Genomic DNA, 8,602 nt, shown 5'->3' with positions numbered 1-8,602 from the left:
ACAAAATGGGCATACCAGCTCAAGGCGAATCGTCTTGGCAGTCTATATCACCACTCTCCTTAGATAAGACATGCCTTCAAAGCTTACCTTATCAAAAAGATTTCATGTTAAGATATGATATGTGAGAGAAAATATGATTTAGTGGTAACTACAGTAAAAGATAACCTGATTTAGTGCTTCATCCAGCAGCTGTTAATTCTGTCCACAGCAGGGGATGTGGGACTAGATGATCTTTCAGGTCCTTCCAACCCAAGCCACTCTATGATTCCATGATAGTCTTGAGACAGACTTGTTTGACTGGGCTCATGCGAGGAAAAAAAGCTGGTTTGACACTGGCTTCACTGATAAAGGAGGTTAAGTTTTTTGTGGTTTCAAACTTGATGAGATGATTTGAAGACACGCTTAGCCCAAATCACCGCTATAGTATTTGCATAGTTATTCATTGGTTTCACTGCACGTGTATCTGGGTCAAAACAGAACACTCTGAGGTGTTTTCAGTGGTTTTGTTTTATTTTTCCTCTCTCAAGATTCAGCAAATGTTTTTAAATTTGTTCCATAAAACAAATGAGAGAAGGTGCATTTCTATCAGAACAATAATAAATTTTGCCTTTTCTGGACAGAATGACATTCTGATTTTGAATAGGAGAGCTGGAATGAATGAAGACCCGTGGTAGGAAAAATAACTAAAAATCATCAATGTCTGCAATAGCCTTTGCTCAGACACAGCAACCATGAAATATCCTTGAGAGGAAAGTCAAATATCCTGAAATGAACAATCTATAGCAATCACAAAAAGGGTTGCTACATTTCCAGCTTAATCACATCTAGAGGCAACAGCAAAAATGACTGAAAGTGTTTCTGTTCACTGATGACTGCAGCTAGAAAAATGCATTGCAGTAGAGCTGTAAGGTGTGTGTGAGAGCAAGTACACGGTATGTTCACATTCTATTTGTGAACCTCTTGTGCTCCTTTGTAGCAGATGGAGGGTAATAAAAAAATAATTTTTTTAGATACCAAGACCAAATTCTACACCGATACACACATATTTTATTTGCTTCTTAACAGTGAACCCAAAGCTGCAAAGAGCTTAACACACATTGGGCGGTATGTGTGGGAATCTGGGGCACAGAACTTGTCATATCTTCTGAGCCTTGCATTATTTAACTAAGGTTAGTTCAATAAAAATCAGCATTTTACTACAGATTCCTTAGAGAAAACCTGGCAGGTTTAAAAGATGTGACACTAGAAGCCCCACTACTTCAGTCACACAAGAACTGCAATATATAATCACCCTGAAATGCTCAACATGAAATGTCTGCTTATAATAAAAATGAATAGATTAAAGCAAATCGTAGCCCCAGACGTTTACTGGATGTTATAGATGCAGGGGCAAATTTTATGAATCAGATCATCAGGACATTCCAGCTATTTCTGGTTGTCTGAAAATCTTATTAACAGTGTATAACACCTTGCCTATTAAAGTGTTATAAGTAACCTAGGTTGTGACAAGGTCTTATGTAAAAATGACCCCTTCTTATTCAAAAGATTTGGTTATCTGTTTAGATCATCTATATATATTATTAGGTGGGATGAGTTTGTAATAATCCATTTGCTCCAGGCAGCACAATTTGCCAAGGCAGTAAAATCGTGCAAGCTGGATTTTATCCCTGCTCACACCTCATCAGCAAATTGTTTCCTGCAGCCCAATTCCTGGACAAGTGTTAAATGTGAGTAAATCCACTCAGGGCAATCAAAATGCACAGGTATTACTCAAAGCAGTAAAGGAAAACAATCAGCCTGCCAGACCACTGACATCAGATCTTAGCCTTATGTGACCTGTATTAGTAGAGTTAGTTAGTGTATAGAGAAGAGAATAGCCATATTGACCTTCGAAGCCCACCACTGACTTCTGAAGGCCGCTATTTAGTAAAAGATGCAAATAGGTTCGTTTTCTAAAATAAAATAAAATGTTTGCAATTACCAGGGACAAAAGATATGGATACTTGCAATGATACTTTTACCAGACACTTTATGTTATGACTCTACATTAGTTCGGAATGATAATTTCTAAAGAGAATTTTATTGAGTTATTTTCTGTCAAGTCATTGGTTCAAGAGCCTCAGCTGTGTGAATTGGCACATCTCATTTGAAGTTGGCAGCATACTCAATGGACATATTCGTCCATGTTGTGAGTTTATTACAAATATGAATTTGACTGGTATGCTGCTGCACTTTTGGGGGAAATAGTTTAGAGCATAACTCCAAGTTTACCACATTCACAAAGTCTTATTAGAAGGTATTTTGGTGATTTCCATGTATGAGTAATCAACACTAGTAAGAAACAAAGAAATGGATTCCATCGGATCATATGTTTCATATGGATTTCTTTTCTTTAAAGAGACTAATTCATAAGAATATAAACAGTGTCGGTACACAAAGGGAAAAAAAATCAGAAATTAAATGCAGGAAGAATGTAAACGCAGCAGCACTGATTCATCTGTATATGGAGAAAAAAGTCTTCAGGTGAGATGGCTGTCAAAAGATAAAAAGGATTTGATTAAAATGTCACTAATAGTTTAATTTTTACATAGTTTTTTAAGCTATTTTAAATTAGTAGATTTACATTTTATTTATTTATTTATTTATTTATTTATTTATTTATTTATTTATTTATTTTTAAACGCTTTTATGATGTACAAGTTCCTCACAGGTAAAATTGCTCCCATGTGTTTCATTTCACTGAAGTGAGACCTAGTATTTTATGGTAAACTAACTAATTTAGCCATTTTGTTAGCTATCTATAAACCCATAAATGCACCCAGCATTCTCTCCCCCATCTCTTGTTAATATGCATACCAGATGCATTATCTCACTTCTGCAATATTAAGGGTTGCAAGATAGATCTCAAAGTATTAATTATCCAATCAACACTTTAAATGAAATTAAACTGGCAACATGAACCTCAAGCAATTTCATGTGAGAAATAGAGGGATTTCACTGTGGAAATAGAGGGGCATTTGTTGGTCAATGTATGATCAATACTAGGAAATTCTTAAAAGGAAATACTAGCTCTCTTTTTTTTTCTATCAAGACAAAAGACTAACATTGGATTACGAAGTCTGGAAAATGTGTTATTAACAGTAAAATACTTCGCCAATGATTCTTGAAAACCTGACTCTATTCACATCCACTACTACTGGATTCCTCTCCGGCTTGTTCTGCACAGAGATCTCATTACTTTCTGGCATACCCGCAAATCTGGAGATGGAGCTTTGCTACTTCTGGTCAAACACTTAGATTTTTGAGTTTGATACTGAATTAGACACTGCTTTCTCATCTTGTGTGCTTTTAATTGCTGACACTCCCTTTTTGACTTGCCAGTACTGTAGAAATCGGGTTGTACTTTGCAGTTTGCAGTATTGTACACATAAAAGCAGACAAGGGAAGATGAACTTGAGAAACGGAAAGTTCAGGCTTTCCAGTTAAATTTTACACCTGTAAACAACTTTGTTACAGTTGCACCATGGTAAAACATGAGCAGATAGGAATATCCTTTGCCAATGTTTCAATTTTGTACTGGAGGCATCTGTAATATTACTGGGGTGAGCTTTCATAAAGTTAATATACTTCCTAGCAGACCATTTGTGTAATGTGTATTTATCACACAGATTTGAGCTCTCCTTAGGAGGATCTGTGGGCTTACCATTACAATCCAGATTTAAGAATACAGATTAAAAAAAAAAAAAAAGACTGAGACATTTTTTATGTGTACATTTTAATTTTTTGGGAATATTTTGAAGTACTTGTACAGAAACAACTAGTATCTTTGGCTTCATTTGTGTCATTTATCCACTAATCCACTGAACTCTACTGAGAGGGGTGGTAAGGGTAATTGTATTTTGCTTAGGGAATTTTTATTAGATCATTGAAAATTTCTGTCTCAGTTAGCACTGAAAATAACAGTCAGAAAGTAAGAAAATGTAAGTAGGCAGTAAATTGACCTCCACGTCTTTCTATAGGAAAAGGACTCGTTTTGCTGTATTTTCCTTATGCATGGCTGCTTTCCTTCCTGCTGTTCTCTTTTTCCACTGCTATGAAAATAAGGTGGATGCTGGAAACACACTTCAGTGATCCACGTCTTGCAAGGTCATTTCTGACTGTTAATAGCAGGGGCTGGAGTTTGCATTACCATTTATGATTGGGTTTTTGAGTCCAATGATAAAGTGAGGAGTGCTTCATTTCCACCTATAAAACCACCAGAACCACCAATAAAAATTCCCAATATGTGGGAATAGCACATATTACGCCTTTAGGATTTCTTTCTCTGTTGTCGTGAGTGCAGAGGTGGCCGATGGCCCCATGGGTGTGCACCAATGATGAAAACCAGTTGCCGGTGCACGTCACCACTTTGTAAAGCACAGCCTGTTGCTTTTGCATGCACTGACAACCAGCTGTCAGCTGCTTTCTGAGCTGGTCTACAGTGGCCATTTCTCCAACTGTCTGTTGTTTTGAGGATGTGCTCATTTCCACAGCAACCTGCTCTCTCTTTTGATGTCTGCGTGGGCAGGCATCAGATCAGAAAATTCCCCGTGTGAGTTGGATTTCTATTTTTCCTTTTAATGTTTTTTAATGCATTTCAATGCAAGGATTTATATTGGTTGCCAGCAAAGTTTTTCTGTAAGGAATTGTGTTTGTCTCTGCCAAAGTCATATATATGAGCATGACAGAAATTATCATCCTGAGTAAAGTTATAAATTGTGTTACATAACCCCTTGGGGAAAAAAAAGCAAGCAAGAGCTAAAGCAGCACTTACATTTATGAGCAGTATTTCATGGAATTAGTTCCATTTTGGCTGTAATGCCTCTCTGACACAGATGCTTAATCTATCCTTTATTTTCAAGAATGCTGTGCTAACATTTCCATTTGAAATCCACCAGCACACCAACCCCCAGTCCTTCAGCTAAATTTGTTCATAATTAATTCATTTCAAATGCTGTAAAGAATTAGCTGAGATTTTGTTTGTTTGTTTGTTTTTGGGAAGTGGTGGATGTTCTGCAGTAATTCTGGTTTCTCTGGAGAGGTTGCTTTGGGAGGGGACCCATCCTTTTTCCAGTAGCTGGTGTGCTTTTCCTAAAGGAAGAAAGCATTGTCCAAATCAGTTTGGCTAATTCATAAATTTCAATAACGTGACTGTGCATGCAGTTCTATTTCTCTGTTTAAGGGTAAGCAGCGCATGAACCTCTTTGCCTCCCTTGGAGGTGTCAGTCAGCTGAAACTCTCTACTTTTGTAGATAACTGTTAATAGATTTGTTATTCTAACTCAGTATTGGCAGAAGGGAACATTGCCAAAAATATATCCACCACTGGGGACAGCTCTCTAGGATGCTCTTCATTTAAACACTGAAGTCAAAGGGATAGGATGGGTCATGAAGAAACAGGATTTGCAATATTTTTAAACATCCACTTTTTTTTTTTTCCTTCACACTTTTGGAGATTATTGTTTTTTGAGTCAAATATGTAAAAGTACATGTGTATTTTGGAGCTTTACCTACAATTTTTTATTGTTATTTTCAAGTAGCTGCAAAATGTGTGCTTTTTTCCCTTTGAGTGTTTGAAATATTTGCAGTACTTTCAGCCAAATATTAAATTATTGAAATATCAAAGATCAATTTTAAGACATGTGAAATGCTCTCACTGACAATACACAACACAACAGGTGCTGGCACTGCACATGTAATTAGCAAATTATTAAAAAAGAATAGTGCAGGAATTTTAATTATTATTCTTAATGCAAAAGTTTGGTTTTTATTAATATTTGAAACTGCTGTTTATAATTTCACAGAAAATGAAATGCATCTTTATTTAGAGCAAATGTACTGCTGCCTATTTAACACAGCATCATTCTACAGCAATTTTCATGAAAATTGCTGAATGTTGGTAGATGTGGTGAGTATTGTTTGAGAGTTGTTTTGTTCATTCTTTTTCCATTACTGCTTGTAGCAACTGACATTAATTTGTAGTGCTTCTGTTGATCTTTCTAGATGCTGTACTATTAATACCCATTGCAGAAAGAAAGAAGAAACAAAAATGCAGGGCAAAGTATGGTTACTACTTGAATACAGGGACAGCTGATAAAACAAGCACGTTTGCTAAACCCAGTTTTGTCTATAAATTATCCTAGAAGGAGAAAAACTGATGTATTTCCTATTTGCAACAGGCAGTGGCTGAAAAGAATATACTGACCAGAAAAGCAAAGCTCCATACATCATCTAGTTCCTGAAGTACAAACGAGGTGGCTGTGCTAAATCATTAGAATATGCAGGGGCTAGACTATCCTATGCACAGCAGCACTTCATAGCTTGTAATTTCATTGGTGCCTTGCTCAGGATTTTGTCTTTGGCAGCAAGGAGTGGAGTTTGGCTTTGCTTTACTTAGCTTTGCATGTGTGTTTTTTTTGTTCCTATTAATGCTCATCACCAATATCTCAGCATCCTGCAGTAGTGCTTTTTGTGTCCTCACGCCAAGCAAGTCAGAGAATGACCTGCAAAGACTTCTACATAAGCTCAAGGAATGAAATTCCCTTGCAAATAACAGACATAAATCTGTAGGCTAGAGAAAAGATTCTTGAGGGTGGGGCTAATGAAAAATGACATGACATACAAGGCAAGGGTTTCTATGCCTAAGGTGTAGATAGCAGAATAACAATATGTCTCTGGAAATCCACATCTTGCAAATTTTGTTAACGCCTCGTTCCTAATTGAAGTGCATGTTTGAGCCAAAGCCACAACCTGAAACTGCTTCCTACAATTCTAGTAAAGCCTCTACAGCAGCATCCAGGACCCAGTACACTCCTTGACCCTCAGCACACACCTTTAACAGTGGAGTGTTGACTAATCTACTCCCAGACTCACTCTCTCTTTTTGGGCCAAAATATCTTTATGCTGCACCTGGATGGGGGGCAGCTTCTGTGGGAAGCGGTTGTAGCTAAGATAGGGTGCTCTCCTGGGAAATGAAAACTCTCCTGTTCCTCAGGCTCAGAGTTTGATCTATCACCTCACAGTTGAATGATCTAACTGCTAGGCTTAGTCTCTAGGAGGGGTCAGACACCACTGCTAGCACTGAGTGGAGATGTAGGCTGCTGTGAGCTCTCTGTTGTGAGTGTTGTTCTTGACAAGTTTTAAAGGTATATTGTGTGCTTCTTGTTCTAACTCTCAAGGTTACAGCTATGTAGGATAACTCAGCCAATGCTGGTCTTGATATGTGTCAAGCACTTTACATACCAAAGTCATTCCAGTAGGGAAAATTTACATCCTTTACTAAAATGTTAGATGTTTGTTAGAAGTTTTTTAAAATGGTTGATAGCTAGACACAGTAATGTAACCCAGAGCACTGAACTAGTCACTACAGCAGAGCACAGCTGGATGGGCAAGAGGGACACATACAAAATCCCAGCTCCTTGATCAGCGGAGAACAGTTGCCTTGGTTATATCTTAGGTAATCAGTGAGAGGGAGTGGTAACGCCTACAGCAGATGTACTTGCTTGTCTCCTCTCAAATTTCCTAGTTATGAATTTGCTTACAATTTAAATATCTATGACTTCACTTTTTCCTTAAGGACAATCATTTTTCTCTCCTCAGTATAGTCTCTCTCAGCTCCCACTGGGTTCCTTCTCTTTCCCAGTTTCCTCAAGGCAGCAGCCTGCATGTCAAGTCAGGCCTCAGCACTGCCATCTTCCACTGATAAGCTCACACTCACCTCTGGTGCGAAAGGATTGGTACGGGAGCTCTATCTGGTCCTCACAACAGAATGCATGTTGACGTTGCTGGAGATATAGAGTGAAATAGCACAATATGACTATTGTATCATCTTCAGAAAACAGATTTCGTCATACCTGCATGTTTTACTACTTTTGTCCAAAACACTTGAAATCTAAAATCAGCCATTGGCAACAGGTGTAAGAGGTGGGTGAGTGTGAAATGTTGCATGGCTGCAGAGCACCATTTTCTACAAAAACAAGATCATGTCCATGCTTCGTGTTTCCTTTCTTGTCAGCTGCTGAGGAGGCTGAGACACACTGTTAATCCTTAGAGCTGGCAAGGCAAGGGATAGAAGGAGGTCTCTCCCATTTTCCACAGTGAAGAACTCTAAGATAAGGCACCATTATGTTCAGTGGTGCAGGAGGATCTGTAGCACTCCATATGTCTCCTGTCCAGACTTCCACTTGGCCTGCAGCTTGTGTGGGCAAGTGCGGAGAGACCCCAGCCCAGAGGGTGGGGAGCACTGGAGGTCATTGTACCCCAAATGCCAGATACCAGCAATATTGCAGCATGGTTTATGTCTCAGGGAGTAACTTATTTCCAGTCACACTCAGTTTGTAATCGAGGTTGCCAGACTTATCTCTAGGAACAGGATTTCTTCTGGAAACAGGCCATTGTGAAAGTACCCATATATCTACAAAATGCACACTGCTTTCTTCCTTTGGAAAGTTGCATTTTGTCACTAAAAACAGGATGGAGGTGTGATTCTGAGATCCTCGTCATCAAGCTTAAACTTTAAGTGGAAAACTTAGAGACACCATTGCTGGTATGCAATTAAACACGAC

The sequence above is a fragment of the Phasianus colchicus genome, chromosome 6 (genome assembly GCF_987193195.1).
Source record: "Phasianus colchicus chromosome 6, bPhaCol1.hap1.1, whole genome shotgun sequence".
NCBI lineage: Eukaryota > Metazoa > Chordata > Aves > Galliformes > Phasianidae > Phasianus > Phasianus colchicus.
This window is presented reverse-complemented; position numbering follows the sequence as displayed.